General features: G+C 38.6%; 1 non-coding gene across 1 annotated transcript; it reads left to right on the top strand.

The window, feature by feature from the left end:
- Nucleotides 1–7,652: 7,652 nt before the first annotated feature.
- On the top strand, nucleotides 7,653–7,714 carry LOC119538906. Its single transcript, XR_005217690.1, has one exon. It is a non-coding gene; the product is annotated as a U7 small nuclear RNA (small nuclear RNA).
- The last annotated feature ends 16,922 nt before the right edge of the window (nucleotides 7,715–24,636 follow it).

Here is a 24,636-nt window from a genome sequence, read left to right as displayed (position 1 = left end):
AATATCTAGTCAGAAGAAAGGGAAATACAAATCTTGAATGATACTCTAAGCCAATTAGACCTAAAAGACATATATAGAATGTCATGTCACCCAACAATAACAGAATACACATTATTCTTGAATGCATGTGAATCATTATCCAGGAGGGACCATACCTTAGGTCACAAAATGAAGTCTCAGTGAATTCAAACATATTGAAATCATACCATGTATCTTATCTGAACACAGTAATATGAAACTAGGAATCAACAAGAGAGGCAGAAATGGAAACTTTACAAACATGTAGAAATTAAACAAAATAATCTCTATTTTTGCAGGTGAAACTTGTTTTTTTCCATAGAAATTTTATTGAGATATATCCACACACCATATATTCCATCCAAAGTATACAATCGGTGGCTCACAGTATCATCATATAGTTGTGCTTTCATGCCACAATCAATTTTAGAACATTTTCATTACTCCAAAATAAAGAAGAAAAGAAAAAGAAAAAAGAACACACAAAACATCCCATACCCCTTACTACTCCCCCCCCATTTTTATTTTATTTCTCATCTTCCCATATGTTGGATAAAGGGAGTGTCAGTCATAGGATTTTCAAAATCACATGGTCACATGACAAAAGCCATATAGTTATACAATCATACTTTATTCTTGATCATGATTGTATAACTATATACAGATTGTATAACTATATACTCAACAGATTCAGTATTCTGGTATTCTAGCTATTCTAATACACTAGAAACTAAAAAGGAATATCTATATAATACACAAGAATAAACCCCAGAATGACCCATTGACTCTATTTGAAATCTCTTAGCCACTAAACTTTATTTTGTTTCATTACTTTCCCCCTTTTTAGTCAAGAAGGCATTCTTAATCCCACAATGCCAGGGCCAGCTCATCCCTGAAAGTCATTTTCCACATTGCCAGGTAGATTATACCCCTGGGAGTCATGCCTCATGTAGAGGAGAAAGTAGTGAGTTTATTTACAGAGTTGGCTGAGAGAGAGAAGGCACATCTGAGCAACCAAAGAGATTCTCTGAGGGTAATGCTTAGGCATCATTATAAGTAGGCTTAGCTTCTCCTTTGCAGGAATAAGTTGCAATAGCACAAATTCCAAGATAAAGGGCTTGACTTATTAAATTGGGAATCCCTAATACTTGTGAAATATCAGGAATTCCCAAGGTGGGGAAGTTAATATTTCCACATTTCCCCTAGGCTCTAAAGGGGTCTTTGCAAATACTTTTTTTTATTTCTTGCCCAAAATTCTCTAGGATGTATCAGGGTATTACATTAACCTGTACAGTATAACAAAATCTCATTCCATATTCTATGTACCGTATAATTATGTTGTTTAAATAAACTGACCATACAGGTTAAATAAGATAGTGTGCTACAGAGAATAGAAATTTTGTACCAAATAAACTTCTCTTAAGTAACAGTTATAATTCAGTAATAGATGTTACTGCTTTAAGAGCTTACAAACTAGGAATCTTTACAGTAAGCCTTATTGAACATTCTGTACTCCTGCATTATCAATTGCACAGTCTCTGCCCACTTTCTGTCCCCTGATAACCTATGCTCTCAAATTCAGTTCTCAGCATTTGCTCATTATAATTAGTTTATATCAGTAATGCCTTAGAATATTTGTCCTTTCATTTCTGGCTTGTTTCACTCAATATACTGGCCTCAGGGTTCATTCACCTCACTGCATGCCTCACAATTTCATTCCATCTTACAGCCATTCAACATTTCATTATAAGTGTACATCACAGTTCACCCTTCCATTCACCCACTGATGTACCCTCAGGCCACATCCACCCATTGCAAATTGCGAATACTGCCACCATAAATGCCAGTGTACAAATGCCAATTCGTGTCTCTGCTTTTGGTTTTTCCAAGTTTATACCAAATAACAGGGTTGCAGGATCATATAACAACCCTATACTTAGCCTCCTGTGGAACCACCACACTCCCTTCCAGAGGGGTTAACAGCAGTGAATAGGTATATCTCTCCACATCTTCTCCAGTACTTGTATCTTTTTTAAAATTTTATTTATCAAAAAATTAAAAAAAAACATTTCAAACCAAACAAAACAAAGGAATAAGAAAAACAAATATCCTAAAGTAACTGCATTGCTTCCAATATGCTCCAACCATAGCCCAAGAAAATTAATGAACCGTAATCATTCCTGAGCATTCCCATGTCATTAAGATTACCCTCAATATTGTATCTGTTCTTATTAGATTATATTTCCCCCTTCACTAGTTGCTGTCTATCTCTAGGTCCCCTATATACTATAATATAAGACACTTGGTTTATGCTTTTTAGAATTTGCATTAGTGGTATCATACAATATGCGTCCTTTTGTATCTGACTTATTTCACTCAACATTATATCCTCAAGGTTCATCCATGTTGCCATATGCTTCATGACCTCATTCTTTCTCACTGCGGCATAGTATTCCAGCATATGTATGTACCACCATTTATTTATCCAATCATCTGGTGTAGGACATTTAGGTTGCTTCCATCTCTTGGCAATTGTGAACAATGCTGCTATGAATATCGGTGTGCAAACATCTGTTCATGTCACTGCTTTCAGGTACTCAGGGTACATATTGAGAAGTGAAATTGCTGGATCATAGGGTAACTCAATACTAGTTTTCTAAGGAACCACCAAACTGTCTTCCACAGTGGCTGAACCGTTATACATTCCCACCAGCAGTGAGTAAGAGTTTCAATTTCTCCACAACTTCTCCAGCATTTGTAGTTTCATGTTTGCTTAATGGCAGCTATTCTTATTGGTGTGAGATGATACCTCATCGTGGTGTTGATCTGCATCTCCCTAATAATTAGCAAAGATGAAAAATTTTTCATGTGTTTTTTAGCCATTTGTATTTCTTCTTTGGAGACATGTCTTATCTTTTGTCCATTTTATAATTGAGCTATTTTTATTAATGTTGAGTTGTAAGATTTCTTTATATATACAAGATATCAGTCTCTTATCAGATACATGGTTTCCAAATATTTTCTCCCATTGAGTTGGCTGTCTTTTTCCCTTTTTGACAAATTCTTTTGAGGTACAGAATCTTTTAATTCTGAGGAGATCCCATTTATTTATTTTTCCTTTCATTGTTTGTGCTTTAGGTGTAAGATCTAAGAAGCATCCTCCTAATACTGTGTCTTGAAGATGCTTCTCTACATTATCTTCTAAGAGTTTTATGGTGGAGTTTCTTATCTTGAGATCTCTGATCCATGCTGAATTAATTTTTGTATAGCATGTGAGGTAGGGGTCCTCTTTCATTCTTTTAGATATAGATACCCAATTCTCCCAGCCCCATTTACTGAATAGGCTGTTATGTCCTATTTCAGTGGATCTGGGGGCCTTATCAAAAATCAATCAACCATAAATCTGGGGGTCTATTACTGAATTCTCAGTTCAATTTCATTGATTGATATGTCTATCCTTCTGCCAATACCATGCTGTTTTGACTACTGTGGCTTTACAGTAGGCTACAAAGTCAAGCAGTGTAAGTCCTCTCACTTTGTTTTTCTTTTTTAGAATATTTTTAGCAATTTGAGGCATCTTTCCCTTCCAGATAAATTTGGTGATTAGTTTTTCGAGGTCTGCTAAGTAGATGTTTGGAATTTTGATAGGAATTGCATTAAAACTGTGGATCAGTTTGAGTAGAATTGATATTCTTAACTATCTTGAGCCTTCCTATCCATGAACACAGAATATCTCTTCATATCTTTAGGTTACCTTCTATGTCTTTTAGTAGAATTATATGTTTTTCTGTATAGAGTCTTTTACATCCTTGGTTAAGTTTATTCCTAGGTATTTAATTTTGTTAGTTGCTATTGTGAATGGAATCTTTTCCTTGAGTGTCTCTTCAGTTACATCATTTCTAATTTGTAGGAACATTACTGACTTATGTGCATTAATCTTATATCCTGCCACTCTGCTGAATTTGTTTATTAGCTCAAGTAGGTGTGTCATCAATTTCTCAGGGTTTTCCAAGTATGAGATCATATCATCTGCAAATAAAGAGAGTTTTGCTTCTTCCTTTCCAATTTGGATGCCATTTATTTCTTTTTCTTACTGAATTGCTCTGGCTAGAACTTCTAGCAGAATGTTGGATAATAGCGGTGACAATGGAATCCTTGTCTCATTCCTGATGTTAGAGGGGAAAGCTTTCAATCTCTCACCATTGAGAATTATACTGGCTATGGGTTTTTCATATGTCCTTTATCATATTGAGGCAGTTTCCTTCAATTCTTACCTTTTGAAGTATTTTTTATCATAAAAGGATGCTGGATTTTGTTGAATGCTTTTTCAGCATTTATTGAGATGATTGATTTTTTTTCCTTCTGATTTGTTAATGTGTTTGCTTGCATTAATTGATTTTCTTATGGTGAACCAACCTTGCAAGCCTGGGATGAACCCCACTTGGTCAGGGTGTGTAATATTTTAAATATGTGTTTGAATTCAATTTGCAAGTATTTTTAAAAAAATTTTTGCATCTATATTCATTAGGGAAATTGGCCTGTGGTTTTCCTTTCTTGTAGCATCTTTATATGGTTTTGGTATTAGTGCGATGTTGGCTTCTTAAAATTAGGTAGTGGTCTATTTTCTTCAATATTTTGCAAGAGTTTAAGTATGAATGGTGTCAGTTCTTTTTGGAAACTTTCATAGAATTCCCTTGTGAAGCCATCTGGGCCTGGGGTTTTAGTTGAAGGAAGCTTGTTGATAACTGACTGGATCTCTTTACTTGTAATTGGTTTGTTGAGTTCTTCTGTTTCTTCTTTATTTGATCTAGGTTGCTTTTGTGTTTCCAGGAAATTATCCATTTCCTCTAAATTATCTAGTTTATTGGCATAGAGTTGTTCATAGTATCCTCTTGTGATATTTTTTATTTCACAGGATCCAGAGTAATTGCCCCCATCTTGTTTATTATTTTGTTTATTTGGGCCTTCTCTCTTTTTGACTTTGTCAGTCTAGCTAAATGTTTTTCAATCTTATTGATCTTCTCAAATAACCAACTTTGGTTTTATTTATTCTATTGTTTTTTCCCATATCATTTATTTCTGCCTTGATCCTTGTTATTTCTTTTCTTTTACTTGCTTTAGGATTAGTTTGCTGATCATTTTCTAGCTTTTTCAGTTGTTCCATTAGTTCTTTGATTTCAGCTTTTTCTTCCTTTTTAATGTATGCATTTAGAGCTATAAATTTCCCTCTCAATACCACCTTTGCTGCATCCCATAAATTTTGATATGTTGTGTTTTAATTTTCATCATCTCTAAATATTTACAATCTCTTGCAATTTCTTCTTTGAACTACTGGTTGTTTAGGAGTGTGTTGTTTAACCTCCAGAGCCTTGTGAGTGTTGTGGTTCTTTGATAGTTATTAGCTACTAGTTGTATTGCATTATGGTTGGAGGATGTGGTTTGAATAATTTTAATCTTTTAAATTTATTGAGGCTTGTTTTATGCCCTAGCATATGATCTATCCTAGAGAAAGTTCCATGTATATCCTGGTAATTTGAGATGTAGTGTTATATATATATATATATATATATATATGTTAAGTCTAATTTGTTTATCACATTGTTTAAAATTACCAATTTCCTTATTGGTCTTCTGTCTAGATGATCTATCTATAGGAGAGAGTGCCATATTGAAGTCTCCCACAATTATTGTGGAAACATCTATTGTTTCCTTCAGTTTTGCCAATATTTGTCTCTTATACTTTGGATCTCCTTGATTGGATATGTAAATATTTATGTTTATGGTAAATTTTCCCTTTTATTAATATACAGTGTCTTTCCTTGTTTCTGATGACATCTTTGCATTTAAAGTCTATTTTGCCTGATATTAGTATAGTTACCCCTGCTTTCTTTTGGTTACAGCTTGCATGGAATATTTTTTTTTCATCCTTTCACTTTCATTCTATTTGTATCTTTGGGTCTAAGATGAGTCTCTTGTACACAGCATATGGATGGATCATACTTTTTAGTCCATTCTGCCAATCTGTATTGTTTAATTAGGTATTTAATCCATTCACATTCAAAGTTATTACTCTAAGACAATACTTGAATCAACAATTTTATCCTTTGCTTTTTGTCAGATCTATTTTTTCTCTCTCTCTTTTTGTCCTTTAAGTTATCCTTGCTAATACTCTTCAATTCTGTGCCTTTCTTCAGACCTCTCTCTCTTGTCTTTTTTCTTTAGCCAACCAAACTCCCTTTAGTATTTTTCGAGAGCAGGTTTCTCATTAACAAAGTCTCTCAGCATTTGTTTGTCTATGAAGATTTTAAACTCTTTCTCACTTTTGCAGGACAGCTTTGCTGGATAAAGAATTCTTGACTGGCAATTTTTATCTTTCAGAATCTTGAATATGTCATACCACTGCCTTCTCACCTACATGGCACCTGTTGAGTAGTCAGTGCTTAGTCTTATGTGACTTCCTTTGTATGTTGTGAATTGTTTTTCTTGTGTTACTTTCAGGACTTTCTCCTTCTCTTCAGCATTTAACTTTCTGATTAGTATGTGTCTTGGGTAGGTCTATTTGGATTTATACTCTTTGGGGTTCATTGGGATTCTGTGATTTGCATATTTATATCTTTTATAAATGTTGGGAAGTTTTCCCCCATTATCTCTTCAAATACTCTTCCTAGCCCATTTCTATTCTCTTCCCCTTCTGAGATACCAGTGATTCTCATATTTGTGTACTTCATGGTGTCCATCATTTCCCTGAGATCCAATTCAAATTTTTCCATCTCTGTCACCATTTGTTCTTTTGTGCATTTGCATTCAATTGCCCTGTCCTCTGGTTCACATTTTTTTTTCTTTTACCTCTTCAAATCTGCTGTTGTGTATCTCTACTATATTTTTAACTTCATGTACAGTAGCTTTCTTTTACTTAAGATCTGCTACTTTTCAATTTACTCTTTTAATTTCTTCTTTATGCTCTTCTAGTGTCTTCCTGCCACATTATGTCTTTAGGTAACCCAGTGAAGTTATTTTGGAGATCTATATGTACATCTTTGATTAGTTGTTCCAAATTTTTTGTCTCCTCTGGCTTTTTTATTTCATCATTTGTCTTAGCCATATCTTCTTGTATCTTCATGTACTTTGTGATTTTCTCCTGATTTTTCAGCATTTGATTATCTTTATAAGGTTATTTTGAAAGTTGATTTCCCTCCCTTGCCTAAGAGTTCATAGTTGCTTGGGCTTGCATTGTAGGTCTCCTTTGGCACTTGGTTTATCAGTAATTCTCTACCTGATCAAGGCCAGGGCTTCCCATGGGAGATGCAAATCTATTGGGAAATCTGTAGAAAACTTAGCAGAACAGCAGTTTGCTATTGCACACATTCCCTGTCTTCCCAGAAGATGGTGCTTTTGGGCCATCTCTTCCCCTCAAGCTCACTCTTTCCTGATTGTGGCAACTGGCTGGTCAGGGTCCAGACCAGGTAAAGATCCAGTCAATGCAGCAGATCTCTGTGCATGCTGGAGATCACCAGCCCTGGGGTGAGGGTTTGGCCCTCTGCTGAGGTGCAGAGAATCCACTTCAGGATAAGATGGGTCTGTCAATTCCCAGGCTTCAGAGAGGGACAGTCTTGGGCTATGAGACTGAGAATTGCAACTCTCCCAGCTCCTTCAGAATTTGTCTAGCATGCTTTCTGGTTTTAGCCAGAAAACCCTTGGGGAAAAAAAAGATGGTAAAAGTAAAATCAATAAACATCCTGGAATACAAAGTTGAGACTATGTGCTAGAGAAGATATTAAATATTGGAAAATAGAACAGAAAATAAAATACAGAAAGAAGAAATTCCAGAATCTGCTATCTTAATAATGGAAAGAGCAGAAGAAGAATTGTTAGTAAAATGAAGAAGTAATCCTAATTTATATAACTTTAAAAACTTTCCAGAATTGAAAATTTCCAGAATGGATCTGTTTCATTCTCCTCCAAATGAATAAAAATGGGAACATATTCAACATTGTGAATACTCAGAACAATAGAAAAAATATAAGATAGTAAAAAGTTTCAGAATGGGGGTAAAGTAACCAATAGTTGTCCTAAAAAGTAGTAAAGGGTAAAGTAATTCTTTTGTCTGCAGTTCCTGAGTGTTTTCTTCTGTCTCTTGAGATCTGCCATTGTATGTTTCCAGTGTGTCTTTCATCTGTGTTGTGCCTTTCATTTCCATAGTTTCTGCCAGTTGTTTTTTCAAATGTTCCATTTCTACCTTATGTACAGCCAGTGTTTTCTTTATACTCTTCATCTCTTTTGCCATTTCTTCCCTAAATTTTTTGAATTGATTTAGCATTAATTGTTTCAATTCCTGTATCTCAGTTGAAGTGTAAGTTTTTTCCTTTGACTGGGCCATAACTTCATTTTTCTTAGTGTAGGTTGTATTTTTCTGTTGTCTAGGTGTCTGGTTTCCTTAGTTACCGCAATCAGGTTTTCCCAGACCAGAACAGGCTCAGGTCTCAGAAGGAAGCATTAGTATCAGGTCCCAGAAGATTGATACACCCTGTGTGGCCTTAGGCCACTGTGCTTTTCTGCTCAGAAGGTGGCACCTGTCAGCCTGTAACTCCAGACTGATATAATAAGGTGTGGCCCGTGGCTGTTTTCCCCCAGGCTCTGGGGTCTGAATGGAAGGCAGGTAGTAGAGCTTGGCACTACCTCTTTCCTCTTAGTGAAAATACACCCCCTGGGAAGATATTTGCAGTTGAATAGTCTCTCTGACTCTGCTATCTCCACTCTTGTCTGTGTCAGAGTGCTGGGAATTGCAAATGGCTGAGGCTTTCTCTATTGAACCAAAAAAAGGACAGAAAGCCCCCCTTCAGGGCCAGTCTGCAGCCACCCTCAGTTTCACCTCTTGGCCAGAGATAGCACCTGGTCCTCTGGGCTCCCCCTCCCTCACCGATAGGTCCTCCAGCTCTTCAAGGTCAGTCATCACCAAAAGCCTCTGTCTTCTCCTTGGGGACTTATAGCTTATATTGAGCAGCCAACATTTGTTAATTAAAACCTCAGTTGGAGGTGGGCTGAAGTATATTCACTTGTTCAGGGAGTGCTGCTCTCTATCACAGTGAGACTTTGCAGTTCAGGCTGCCTTGCAGGGAGGGACTCTCAATGCAGGTTTGCAGGTTTTACTTACAGATTTTATGCTCTGATCACAGGCATTCCTCCCAGTCCAGGTTGTTGTATGATATGTGGACAGTCATATTTGTTTCCCAGCAGTTATTCCAGATTATTTCCTAGTTGTTCCTGGTTGTTTATTAGTTGTGCCAGGGGGACTAACTAGCTTCCAGTCCTGTCTATGCCACTATCTTCTTTCTCTTCTGTGAGTAGTTTCTAAAAGTAGACTTAAGATTGTAATATAGGAATATTGACCTAAACTAATTTATGATTAAAACCTTATTTTAATCAAAGTGAGAAGGGATATGTGTATGTGTGTCTGTGTGTGTGAGTGCATGTGTTCATGCAGGAGGAGGATAGGAGAACTGCAGAAAAGCCAAATTCTCACTTTCCATAAGAGCTCAAGTTAGAAAACCATTAGAGTAATCCAAACCTGAGATGCTGTATAACTGAGAGGAAGAGAAAGACAAGCATTTCAAGGAAATAGATTCTCTAAGACCTGGAGGCTGGATGAGGATTGTTAGTGAGAAGGAAGAATATAGGATGGTACTATGCCTACATTTAAGAATTGGATGCCTGAAAGGGGGTGAAAATAACTTAGAAAACACAGACTAGAGGATAATCAGTGCTGGTAATCACAAGAAAATGCACAACTTAGTTAGGGTCAATTTGAGCTTGAGGCATCAGTAAAGCATACACAGAACTGTCCATGAGGCAGGTAGGTCTGAGGTCCAGGCTCTCCATAGACACAAGCACTTTTCAAATGAGGGTGATTTTACTCCCTAGGGATATTTGACAAGTTCTGTTCATGAAAGTCCAGCAATTTTTTTTATTAGAGAAGCTGTGGGTTTACAGACTAGGCATTCATAAAGTACTGGATTCCCATTTACCACCCTATTATTAATACCTTGATTTGATGTAGAACATTTGTTACAATTCATGTAGCACATTTTTATAATTGTATATTAACTATATTCCATGGTATAACTTGGAGCAGAATTTTTTATTGTCAGTGGGGCAAGGGTGTAGTACTGATATCTAATGGGTAGAGGCCAGGGATACTGAGTGTGTATAATGCACATGGCAGCTCCCTGCCTTAACATAGAACTGTCCAATAGTGCTAGATTTCAATAGTGCCAAGGTTTAAAAATGATATGTATGAATATGGAAGAGAAGGAAGGGAAGGGATTATAACACTTTTCAGGCTCTTTTTTGTGTGCTGGGCCACTCTTGGAACTTCATGTCAATCAACTCATTTAGTCAACACAGTTCTATGAGATAGCTCTTTAGTTAGCCCCATTTTATTGGTGATGAAAAAAGATTCCGAGATGTTAAATAACTTGTCTGAAATCTCATGGTTAAGAAGTGAAGAAGTCTAGATTTAAATTCAGTCTGAGTGGAGTGCCAACCGAGTAACCAACTTCATTGCTGACAAGTTCTGCCTTCCATCCTACATCAGAACATGATTCCGCCATGTTCTCTGCCACTCTATAAGAAGGATTACCTCTCCTTCAGTTTCCAACCACACATTCATCTTTTCCTTCTCTGGCCTCACCAGGAGCATTTTTGCCATTCGTATTGGAAACATTCCATTTATGATATGTGTATTCCTCAAATGATAGAAACTTTCTCTACCTCTCTCCTCACTTTACCCTGAGCCCTCACCAGAAATGTCTTTAAGGTTCATGTCCTGACAGTATCTTCAAGGCAATCTAGACATTTTCTATCAAGTGACTTTAAATTCTTCTAGCCTGTACCCATTAAAACATTCCAAAGCTAGCCCCAAATTTTAGGTGTTTATCACTGCAGCACCTGACAAAGCTTTTCCCTTTTATTTTCTTCTAAATGTCTTAAAGTTTTTTGCTTTACATTTAGATCTATGATTCAATTTTGTTAATGGTGTTAGGTACAGATGAAGTCTCCACTCCTTCTTCTCTTTCTTCTTTCTTCTTTTTGCCTGGATATTTAGTTGTTCCAGCCTCACTGAAAAGATTGTCTATTTTCCATAAAATTGCTTTTACACTTTTATCAAAATCAATTGACCCTATATGTGTGGGTTCATTTTTGACTCAATATACAGTCCTGTCCATCTGTCTATCCTTTGCCACTACCATACTGTCTTGATTTTTGTAAAAGTAAGTCTTGAAATCATGTCATGTTTGTTCTCCATCTTTGTTCTACTGCAGAATAATTTTGGCTATTCTTGTTCTCTTGACTATTCATTTACCTCTGAGATCAGCTTTCTATAAAACATCCTGCTGGGAATTTATTATGATGCATGGAATGTGCATCAGTTAAGGAGCATGGACATGTAGTAAATCTTCCAATTCGTAAACATGGATATATTTCCATTCATATATCTTATTAGACTATTTTCATTAGTATTTTATACTTTGTGGTGTACAGCTTATGCACATATTTTATTACATTTACACCTGAGTATTTTGTTTTTGGTGCTATTGTAAATGTTGCTGCTTTTTAAAATAGCTGGCAATGGCTTATTGAGATCTAATTCATATGCCTTATAATTCATTCATTTAAATGTACAATTCAGTGGTTTTTACTTTATTCACAGGGTTGTTCAGTCATTCCCACAACCAGTTATAGAATACTTTCATCACTTAAAAAGAAACTCCACACACTTTAGCCATTGCTCCCCAATCCTTTCATCCTCTCAGCCCTAGGTGACCACCAATCTACTTTCAGTTTCTATAGATGTGTCTATTGTGGAATTTCATACAAATGCGATAATACAATAGATGGTCCTTTGTAACTGTATTTTCCCCCAAAGTAACGTTTTCAAGGTTCAGCCATGTCATAGCATGTGTCAGTAGTTCATTCCATTTTATAGCTAAATGACATTCCATGGTATGGATATGATACATACCATTTATACATCCATTGATGGACAGTTGATTTTATGAATAAGTATGCTCTGAACATTCTTGTGCAAGTGGCATGGATGTTTGGTTTCATTTTTCTTGGATATATGCCTAGGAGTAGAATTGCTGCATCATATGGAAATTCTATGTCTATCATTTTGAGGAATTCCCAGACTATTTTCCAAAGTGGCTGTACCATTTGACATCCCCAACAGCAGTGTGTGAGGGCTCCAATTTGGATTGTGACCACATTTGTTATTATGTTTTTTATTGTTGTTATTACAGTCATCCTGGTGGGTTTGGGGTTACCTCTCATTATATTTTAGATTTGAATTTTCTTTATTACTAATGATATTGAGATCTTTTCACATGATTATTGGCCATATGTATATCCTCTCTGGAGAAATATCTAGTCAGATATTTTATCCATTTTCAGAGTGGTTAATTTTCATTTTATTATTGGGGTTAGGAGTTGTTTGTAATTCTGTATACTAGACCATTGTCAGATACATGATTTGCAAATATTTTCTTCCATTATGTACATTGGTACTTTTGAAGAATAACTTTATCAACTTTATCAAATTTATCTATTTTTGCTTTATTGCTTGTGCTTATCATATCTAAGAAAGCACTGTGTAACCTAAGGTTATAAAAATTACTTTTCTTCTGGAAGTTTGAAAATTACTTTTCTTCTAGGAGCTTTATAATTTTAGTTCTTATACATTTAGTTCTATGACTTATTTTCTGTTAATTTTTTTAATTTTATGACAAGGCATTCAGGTTCATTCCTCTGTCACAACAACATAGTTCAAGAGACTATTGTTTGCTCATTATATTGCCTGGCATCCTTGTTAAAATGAACTGACCATAAACATGCAGAGTTTATGTTTATACTCTCAATTGTTTTCCATGGATACATGTTATATATATATATATATATAGAGAGAGAGAGAGAGAGAGAGAGTGAGGGAGACAGAGAGAGAAAGAGGAAACATATGGATAGAGACAGATATTATCACACACACACACACACACACACACACACACACACACTCTTCTAATATATTTAAATGCAGAAACTTTGTCTTCTCTATGGTATAGCTCCTTGCTTTTTTTTTTTTTTACTTTCACATATCATTTGTATGAGTTGTACAGTACACTTGCTGCATTTCTTTTGGGCTTTTCATCTCACTGCTTAATAGTTCAAAATGATGATGTGGATGACAGTAGATTGCTTTTAAGCTACTGCTTTCATCATTTCTAATCACACAGAGCAAGAATAGTGAAGGTTGGAAAGAAAGAGGATAAGCATCTAGCGTCTTCTCTCTTAAAATTTCACTGGATCTTAACATACTTCTAGAGAATTGAAATCATTCTCCTAATGAGAGGATAAGGGGAAAGTGAAAGGAAAATGCAGAAGGATTACCAAATTTTTCTCCCACCATATTACAATTTATAATAATTCTTCAGTTTTAAAATTAACTAATATCTTTTAAATCAGATCCAGTCATGGTCAGGATCTTAGTTTGATTTTTAAATATTTTTCTTGAGACTTTTATATAGCATTTTCTGCAGCATTTTCTTCTTTTATTTAGTTCATATATTGTCTAAAGTCTCCATCAGAGGCAAGTGAAACATTAACCTGTAAATGATAGGATGTTTATTTTGGTGATACAGGGACCTACATAGACCATGTAATCTTATTCCTTTATTTATAAATAAAGACCTATATTTCATAATGTTATTTTGATGAAGGAAGTTCTTCTTTTTATCACTGTTGCCAATTTTAAGAAGGCCCTTCCCTGAGGGCCCAGAGTTCCCTTTCTGCTATGGCATGACTTATGTTCTAGGCCATGTAGGTAATTTATCTAGCAATCTCTCAGAGGTAAAAAAATAAAATAAAAAATTCTCCAATAAGTACATCTTTACACAGTAGTGTAAACTACATCTTCCTGGACTTCTCTTGAAATAATACATGTACAGCCAGATTGTGGGATTTATTCATATTTCTGAATCCAACTGCCCAGAAATGTCATTGTTCTTTACCAACAAACAGAGCATTTTCATGCTTTTGATCCATTCATAAATTTCAACCTGTAACAAGTTTGAGCAAAGGAAAGATATATATTCAGACAAGGCTAGCTTAATTTTGGACAGGGGATAGAAATTTAACAGAACTTGTCACATAAATTATGGGTGGACAGATCCCCTTTCTGTTTCTCCAACTTTAGTTCTATAAGAGAAACACAGTCAGGCTGGACATCTCTTAATACATCCTAATCCTAACTCTTATTTGAAGCTTTATTGTTTTCAGTCAGAATCTCACTCAGAGAGCCAGGATTGGTGAAAGATTCCCATGAAGAGGTTTTTCAAACCTCAAGCAGTTGTGGGGTTACCAGGGAGATTTAAAAATTCAGGTCATGTCATCAATTTCTCTTAACTTTAGATCCTTATCCAATAGGCTGTATCACAGGATAATACCTCTGTTGAGAAATCTGATAATGAGAGGATGCTGATTCCTTCTTTCTATGCTGCTCTCATACACCACCTGATGCTTTTTGTTCTGATAGTGAAGAACCAGTTATTCCTTCTGACATAGAAGCATATTTAACAGAACGTTTACCTCAAAACACTCAGATACAATTTCCAAATGATAAAAAGTGGAAAGGCCTTACTATAATTGGGACAGATGATTCATATCCTTCAAGTCCTCTATTAGAAGATTATATTGAAGGAGAAGCTTACCAGGTAAAAGTTGTATTTTCAAGTAAGCAGAAAGCCCTTCTCAACCTTCTTAGATATGGATAACACGTAATCTTCTGATCTTCTGTGTAAAAAGAAAACAGGATGGGGCTGCAGCTGTTCTTTCAATCATAGATAAGTCATAAGTAATGTAGCAAGGTTGAATACAGTTTTAATCAAATGTATGCTTATCAACATGAAGTAAAGGCTAAACTAATCACAGAATGAAATAAGAAAACTATGTTAATAAGTTAAAGATAAATAATAGTAATCTCTTTTCTAATTTTTAGATTTTATATAAGTAAAAATATATCATGTTGCTCTTATAGAAGTCATAGCTTAATTAGTAGAAATATTATCAGTAGAGTTTTGTAGATATTCAAGGGGAAATCTCTGCTAACACTGTAGACACCCTCCTTTGATCTTAAACCACTCATGGTTCAGGATGCATCATTTACCACTTGTGGTTCATGACTCATCATTTACCACTCATAGTTCAAGATGCATCGATTACCACTCATGGTTCAAATGTGACAACAGAATATGATTTGATTGAATGTAAATCAAAAGTGCTATCCTTGTAACTCTGACAAGAGGGAGCTCTCTGATCTCATGTCCAGCTCCATCAGGAGGAGCAAGGGCTCCCAGTTTTGGTAATGCATTAATTTATTTTACATTGTAAACTTGTTCCTTTTACCTAAAGTGCTCCTTTAGTAAAAATGTCTTAAATGTTGAATTCTTATCTTGAGTGCTCTTTACTTTTAGACTATTGTCTCTCCCTATACTTTGAGTGGGAGGTTACTTGATGAAGCCCAAACTGACTGAACCATGACCTGTTAAGGCTCAGGCCTTTTCTAAGGGAGATGACAGGTTTGAGGTGTAAAGAGATGAACCTGTGACAATTGTTAATCCTTTTATTCTGTCCAGGATCCTACACTTATTATTTTCACGATGCAATGGCTTTTTCATGCTGTGTATTTCAAAAGGAAACTTTGGAGCAAAAAGAAGGAATAAATAAAAAAACACAATACAACCAATTTTCCTAAACTCAGTGGCTTTCTCCAGCCCTTGATGGGCTTATACAGCTTAGAAAGCACTTAGAAAGATTCTTTTCTTGTCAGCCTCTCTCAATGCTGAACTAGTTCCATCTTATTTACCTCAAATTCAGCCATCTGTCTTCTCAGCTTGTGTACTTGATGACAATTTCCAATTTATTGAAATTTTCCTTTTACTAATTTGTCCCTATCCTCTGACTTCTCATCTGTAATGTTCAGGCTGATTGACTTTGATAGTTAACTGCTGATTTGGAATTATAGTCACACTGCATTTTCTTTAATCTTAGTAAGTGAAGTGGCCCTGTTCTAGTTTGCTAATGCTACAGAATGCAAAACACCAGAGATGGATAGGCTTTTATAAAACGGGGGTTTATTTCACTACACAGTTACAGTCTTAAGGCCACAAAGCGTCCAAGTTAACACATCAGCAATCGGGTACCTTCACCGGAGGATGGCCAATGGCGTCCGGAAAACCTCTGCTAGCTAGGAAGGCAGCCGGCATCTGCTCCAAAGCTCTGGCCTCAAAATGGCTTTCTCCCAGGACGTTCCTCTCTAGCAAGCTTGCTCCTCTTCAAAACATCACTTACAGCTGCACTAAGCTCCCTCCCTCTGAGTCAGCTCATTTATATGGCTCCACTGATCAAGGCCCACCCCGAATGGGTGGGGCCACACCTCCATGGGAACATCTCATCAAAATCATCACCCACAGCTGGGTGGGGCACATTCCAAGCAAATCTAACCAGCACCCAAACGTCTGCCCCACAAGATCACAAAGATAATGGCATTTGGGGGACACAATACATTCAAACCGGCACATTCCATCCCCTGGACCCCAAAATGACATTATCTTTCCAAATACAAAATACATTCATTCCATCACAATATCACAAAAAACTTACATCATTTGAGTAACAATAGTTAAGTACAAAATCCCATCAAAATCAATTTAGGCATGGTCAGTCCTGAGGCATAATTTTTCTTTAGCTGTGGATCTGTGAACTTAGAACAACTTATATGCTTCCAATATACAAAGGAGAGACATTCATAGGATAAACATTTCCATTGCCATAAGGAGAAACAGTAAGGAAAACAGGGTTAACAGGAGCAAAACAGTTCCTAAAACCCTCAGGACAAACTCCATTAGATTTCAAAGTCTGAGAGTCATTTACAGAACAATGTTGCATCCTTGGGGCTTGAGAGAGCGGGAGTCTAATACTTCCTAAGGGCCTTTGTGGCAGCCCTTTTCTCTCCAAATGCTTGGGTGAGTGCTCCAACATATCCACATACAGGGGAGACCACCTTCTCAGCCCCACCCTCCTCAAACATCGGGGCAGCTCCCGGATTCCCTTCCATCTCTGGGGCACATGCTCAACCCCTTCAGAACAGTGTGGTGGCAGCCAGGCTCTCCTCAATTCCCTGGGAATGTGCTCCGCCCTCTTTGGGACCTCAGATGGCAAAACTCTTCCAGAGCGTCAAGGCAGAAAGCTCGCCCTCGACCTCCAGGGCAAACTCACCCTTTCCATGCATGTGGGCTGCTCCGCTCTCCCAGCCCGAGACCTCTTGACTCCAGACCTCAACCTCCATGGCTCTGTCTTTGAAGAAATTTTTCCTTTAATTTTTTCCTTGTCTGTCTCCTCCAGTCCAGACTGGCAATGGCTCTGTCTATAAAGATCTCACAAAAATTCTGTTGGCTTTGCATGAAGCACACGGGGTCAAAGCCATTAGACAATAGGACTTTCCACAAATCCTTTCTGCTTAACTCCTTTTCCAATCTTGGCTTGTACTGAAATGGTGGCTGGGTTCCATGTTTGGTTACATCCTCATGTTGGGCTGTAGCTTCTGGGATTCCACCCCCTGGAAGCTCATAATTTTCCAAGCGATCAGCTTCTGGTCTCTTTGAACCCAATAGTTCAGTTCTAAGTTTATCTCTTTCCGCTCGCATTTTATTATAAGCTGCAAGAAGAAGCCAGGGTACATCCTCCACATGTAGTCTGGAGATCTCCTCAGCTAAGTATTCCAGGTTGTTGCTTTCAAATTCTTCCTTCCATCTGACACCAGGACTCAATTTTGCCAAATTCTGTACCACTTTAAAACAAGGATCACCTTTCTTCCAGTTTACAACAACATATTCATCATTTCTGTTCAAGGCCTCATCAGAAGTATCTTTAGAGTCCATATTTCCACAAACAGTCTCTTTAAAGCAGTTTCGGCCTCTTCTATCAAGCTCCTCACAATTCTTCCAGAATCTTCCCCTTATCCATTTGAAAAGCCACTCCAACATGTTTGGTATTTGCAGACTCAGCAGCAAAAGCACCCCACTTCTCTGGTACCAAAATCTGTTCTAGTTTGCTAATGCTGCAGAATGCAAAACACCAGAGATGGATAGGCTTTTATAAAACGGGGGTTTATTTCACTACACAGTTACAGTCTTAAGGCCACAAAGCGTCCAAGGTAACACATCAGCAATCGGGTACCTTCACCGGAGGATAGCCAATGGTGTCTGGAAAACCTCTGCTAGCTAGGAAGACAGCTGGCGTCTGCTCCAAAGCTCTGGCCTCAAAATGGCTTTCTCCCAGGACGTTCCTCTCTAGCAAGCTTGCTGCTCTTCAAAACATCACTCACAGCTGCACTAAGTTCCCTCCCTCTGAGTCAGCTCATTTATATGGCTCCACTGATCAAGGCCCACCCCGAATGGGTGGGGCCACACCTCCATGGGAACAGCTCATCAAAATCATCAGCCACAGCTGGGTGGGGCATATTCCAAGCAAATCTAACCAGCACCCAAATGTCTGCCCCACAAGACCACAAAGATAATGGCATTTGGGGGACACAATACATTCAAACCGGCACAGGCCCTAACTGGCTTTGGTAATTGTTCTATTTTGCTAATGCTGCCAGAATGCAAAACACCAGAGATGGATTGGCTTTTATAAAAGGTGGTTGATTTGGTTATGCAGTTACAGTCTTAAGGCCTTAAAGTATCCAAGGTAATGCATCAACAATCAGTACCTTCACTGGAGGATGGCGGATGGTGTCCAGAAAACCTGTTAGCTGGGAAGGCATGTGGCTGGCGTCTGCCCCAAAGTTCTGGTTTCAAAATAGCTTTCTCCCAGGATGTTCCTCTCTAGGCTGCAGTTCCTCAAAAATGTCACTTTTAGTTGCATTTGGGGTATTTGTCCTCTCTTAGCTTCTCCGGAGCAAGAGTCTGCTTTCAACAGCCGTCTTCAAACTCTCTCATCTGCAGTTCATGTGCTTTCTTCCAAGTGTCCCTCTTGGCTGTGTCTCATCTTCAGAATGTCTCTCTCAGCTGCACTGAGTTCCTTGTGTTTGTCAGCTCATTTATATGGCTCCAGTGATTTAATTTAGACCCACCCTGAATGGGTGGGGTAACACCTCAATGGAAATTATCCAATCAGAGTCATCACCCACAGTTGGGTGGGGCACATCTCCATGGAAACACTCAAAGAATTACAATCTAATTAGCACTGATAGGTCTTCCCACACAAGATTACATCAAAGATAATGGCATTTAGGGGACATAATACATTCAAACTGGCACAGTAATCAAGTCCACCAAACCTAAGGCATTTGTTATGATGCGTTTGGACATAATACATTCAAACTGGCACAGCAATCAAGTCCACCAAACCTAAGGCATTCGTTATGATGCATTTCATTTGTGCACAATTGCCTTAGAGAAGCTGGAGCCATTGGACTTGCTGGTGGCCATCTTGTGACCACAGTGAAAACCTGTTTCGAGTGGACCCCACACTGAGGTAGCAGGACCAAGAAAAGGATTGGGAGAAAGTATGCGTTGGTGACATCAGCTGAAATGCCTGGTCAGGCCTGACCTGAAACCTGGAAAACATATGAACTTTCTATTTAGTGAAGAAATAACTTTATTTTATTATTTAATCTATTTGTCCCTGTATGCAATTTTATTTACAATAATTTGATTGGTTCTCTAACTGTGGCTATGAAATGTGGAGCTATAGGAATGCTTTTGCTTATATTAGATAGAATTACTCAGCAAAAACAATGGCTGGCACTGACAAAATAAATTTTGCCTGGAAATAGATGATAAGCAAAAATTCTTATTCACAACTAGTAAAATGTTCAAGCAAGCAATTTTGCCTTGTTCACAATAAAATCAGATTTGTAATGTTAAAGCTGCACCTGCTTTTGGTACTCAGTAGCAAGGCTTCCTGAGGGTACTAATGTACCATGTTATCTATAGTTCTTTCAATTATGCAGTTATAACATAACCAAGTAACACAAAACTTTGTGGATTCAGATTTTACCACATCAGATTTTTTGAACATGTTGACACTGGATGCAAAGAGTAATAATTCTGTTCATCTGTACTATTTTATTTTGCATATGCTCTATTGGCTACTTTTTGTAATTGTAACATTTCATACAGTAAAAATGTTTATTTCTTAAGTATTCAAAGATATTTTCATTTGGTATGAGAATTTAGGGCAAAAGATATTTTTCATTAAAGTAATTTAAAGTTGCTGCTTCATTGTCCTCTGATTTACTTTGTTGTGATCATAATTCTGTCATTCTTACCTTCATTCTTATCTGTGTCATATCTTTTGTTTTTCCTCTAACTTTAAGCTTTTCTCTTTATCACTGTTTTTATGCAATTTCATGATTATTCCTTGGGACAAGTTCTCTTCATGTTTCTTTTCTGGATGGAGTTCTTTCAGAGTCTAGTCTGTAATGTTAACATTTTAACAAATTCTGAATACATGTGGTCATTATTCCTTCAACTATTTGTTCTGATTCCGTTCTTCCTTGTGATTCCAAATATCCATGCATTAGGCCACCTGAAGTTGTCACATAGCTCAGTAATGCTCTGTTCAGAGTTTTAATATTGTTTCTCTTTGTGTATTTATTACTATTCCTTCAAGTTGCAAAAATAACTTCTTTCTGCTGTGTCTAGTGTGTTCTTAATCCTAATCAACATATTTTTAATTTCAGACATGGCATTTTTATCACTTGAAATTGTAATGTGGATTTTCCCTCTCTTTCTTGTCACCACTTAACATGCTACCTATTTCTTTCTTCTACTTCCTTGAAAATGGGATATATTGAAAATAGGTGCTTTATTTTCCTGGTCCACTTACTTCAGCATATTTGTTATTTCTGGGTATCTTTCTACAAATTGATATTTTCGTTAATATGGGTTTGAAGTTCTTGCTTCTTTGCATACCTGGTTTTAACCTGATTTTGAGTTTTTGTTGTTGTTGTTTGACACATCAAATTATCCATACAGTTAAATTGAAATACTCCTGTTTAAACTTATTTTAGCATATTTGGAATTTGGGTGGCAGAGTCCTCAGGAGCGACGTTTCCCCTTTGGCTTGACTTGCATCAAAGTTGTGTGTTCATTTTAAAAGTAGCTCAGAAATTTGATGGAGGTGGCATGAATCTGTATTATGTGAGGAGCGACTGCCCACTTCTAACTGGCCAGGAGGTTGATGGTCAATATGAGGGCTGTTCTTACTTTGAGTTTTTTTTACTGGGCTAGAGGATGCCATTTATATAATGTCACTGGGAGATTTAGATGACAAACAGAGGACAGTCGGATTTTTGTCCACACAGTCCATAGGCCAATAAGCGGCTGTTGAGGGAACCCTTCAGGAGCCTAGTAAATGTATATTGTTGGATTCTGAAAATGAAATAAATTGTGCCTGATATTTTACATGTTTATTGGCACTGAATACAATGTGCTGGTGAGGTTAATAATAGGAAGGTAATTGGAAGAGGCATTTGAACTTTTAAAAATAATGGTGACAGTGTCTGGTAGAGGGGCTTTCATAGGAGCCCGGCCTTGTTGGGGTTTTGGTAATTAAGGGTCACCTCTATTATCCCCCTGTCCCCAGCTTTATGTTCATTCCAGACTGGTGAGTTAAAGGGTGAGATGATGGGTTTTGGAACACCTGCCTCTACCATCTCCTGCATAACTGGGCTTATTTTTGCAGTGTCATGTTAGAGGCACTGTGGTGGAGTGTTCACCACATGGAAGGGTTTTGGTGCTTTATCGGCCTTCAGAGGGCATGACTGATTGTCATCTTCAAGGACTTGGGCTCAGTTTATGTGGAGAACTGCAGTGTCAGAATGTCTCCATCAGACATATGAAATCGCAGCTGAGGGGGCAGCAGTACCATCCAGCCATGGGACAAGGCTAGGTCTGACCTTCATGGTGACCATAACAGGTGTCTGAGTTGTCCCCTCCCAGTCCATCAGTTGGCTCTGTGGGGTCAAGACATTGTGCTGGTGAAGTGGGGTCAGAGTCACCTGTAATATAGTGTCTAATAAGACCATTAAGTTTGTGGTTTTGGGGTCCCCAAATAACATGAGTTTGGTAAATAGGGAAGTGTGATTTGTGGGCCCCTGGGGAGGGCTGCAGTACCCCAGGGCAAGCAGGGACCCAACATTCATGAAGTTCTGGAGTTTGTTTGTCCTCGTATGTGCTCTGACTTGCCATGTCAGCCTCAAGGAGAATCTAGGAGTTTGGGAGGCTTCCCAGAGATGAGCCAATTAGGATCCTCCTTGGCACAGCTGCCAATTGAGGTCATCCTGATGCAGCTATGGCGGCTCAGCTAGGGATTCCAGGGAATGGAGTTCAGGATGAAACTTTTTTTACAAGTTGTTCCTGGGTGGGAAGGGAGGCTGTTGCCATGAACAGCTAGAGGATGGGTGTGTTTTGTATTTTTTAGGGTGGTGAGTGCCTGTAAGGAATGATTTACTTTGGGGGCTGTGGCAAACAAGGCCAATAGAATTGGCTTAACTTGTGGCTGGGTTCTGCTCAAAAATAACTATAAGGTATCAGGGCCAGAGTAGCTTGATTGGGATTTGTTCAGTTGTGTTGGCCCTGTAGGGGCGGAGCATAACCCAGGTGTGGAGGCAGCTCTTGCCCCTCTTCAGTAATGCACCAGCCACAGGTGGCTCTGAGGTAAATAAGCTCCTATAGGGATGGGCCAAGCACCAGGCTGTAATCAGTCATTGTATCAAGGGGCGGGAGAGGCTTTTATCTGCTCTCCGTGCGTCTAGGGCCCCACCTGGCTGTGTTTTCGGATAGTCTTGAAAGGGTCTTTAAGTAATGAAACGATCTTACCTGCTCTGCAGATAGCTGCCAGCTGTTGCATCTTTTGGGCCCCGGGTAACCGAGGCTCCGCCTTAGGGTCACGTGGCACGGCGGGCGGCGCCCTTTTTATTTGGTTCCTGCATCAGGTCTCTGCGCAGGCCCGGAATGATTGTCCGCGTCTGGGGCGGACTTTAAATTTTCATTTCCGTGGTATCCGGGTCCGCTTCTGCTCCTCTGAGCTGCCCGTGGCGGTGGCGGCTGCTTCTCTCCCTCACACCGGGTGTGACCCGCGGCGCCTGTGGTGTAGCCGGTGGCGACCCGGGGCCCTCAGGTCATCCTTCCACCGCCCCCAGGACTCAGCGCCGCCACCTGAAGGTGAGCCCGTGGGACTTGGGCATGATTTTCGGTCCCAGCTAGAAGCACCCGGTGAGCACCATGGGGTGTAGGGCGCCCCTTCAGGAGACCCGCGGGTTAATGGTGGTGCGTGGAGGGTCGAGGTTGTCGGCAATGTGCCCTTTGGTGATTCTGTGGATTTTTCTGCGGTTACCGTCCAGGGGCCTATTGGGGGAGGGGGTTCTTTTAACTCCCTCCTTGGCGCACAGCAGCAGATAAGCTTTCTTATGTTCATTTTTCTCTTTGTTGTTTTTGATTAACGGCTTCTTGGTTTCCGGACCCTTGGGCGGGGAGCTCCTCTGTTCAGCCGGTGAAGACCCACCAGCTGGCTGTGGGCTCCACAATGCAGGGGCGCTGCCAGGGGTGTCCCCCATCCTCTGTACCCACTCCTCCCGGGATCCTGTCCATCATTATTGTGGGGTCACAGTGATTTTAAGAATAATTTTGGCAGGCGTTGCCTGATGGCAACTTTTACAGCAGAGGAACATTTGACACCCGTTGACTAGAAAGCAAAACTGAACCCACAAGACCCTCTTTGGGTTCACAAGGCTTTTCCTCCCTGCGGATTGAGGAGTGTCGATCCCCAGTCACTGCCCCCAGATTGTCCCTTAGACCTGAGTGCCGTCCTTGTCGCCAGTTGTCATATTTGGGGCTTTGGGTAACAGCATCCCCAGGACTACATTTACCCCTTGGCTCAATCTACTTTAAAGATAAGTTTCAGATATGTCTGATACTTCAGTAAGTTCATCTAAACAGTGCTCCTAAAACAATAACAGTGGGACGTATTAGTGTTGTGGGCACTTTACAGTCAGGGGTGCTGCAGCCGACTGAGGGAAAGGGTGTCTGCCCAGAGATGACTCTGAAAATGTGGGGAGTCTCACCCTGCTTCTCATACCTATATTTAGTCTGGATCAACTATCAGTTGTTTCTTTTATTAAGGAAATTATAAGCCATTCTTATAAAAATAAGCCATTTTTAAATTGTATCTGTCTTAAGGTAGCCTAACATAAAATCTCCTAGGTTAGTGTATGACACCCTTAGGGGACACATGTTGTGAGCCCTGGTAGACACTTTATGTCCCTTTAGCTAGTATTTTAAAGCCATAAAGTGCCCTTAAAATACCACAGTTAATAAATACAGCATATGGTCTGATGTTTGGCTGTTAATTTTGATGAAACAAACTCAGGGTAATAATTGGTGGTTCTGATAGGTACAAAGCTTAGATGGAAGATGTGAGTAGCTGCAGTTTCTTTTCTTAGTTCCCTGTGTGTTTAGTTCAGCTTCACCTGGCTTCCTCCAAGTTGTAGAAAGTGTATTT

This window comes from Choloepus didactylus, chromosome 6 (genome assembly GCF_015220235.1).
Source record: "Choloepus didactylus isolate mChoDid1 chromosome 6, mChoDid1.pri, whole genome shotgun sequence".
NCBI lineage: Eukaryota > Metazoa > Chordata > Mammalia > Pilosa > Megalonychidae > Choloepus > Choloepus didactylus.
Note: the sequence above shows the minus strand (reverse complement) of the source record. Positions and strands in the feature narration are given on the sequence as shown.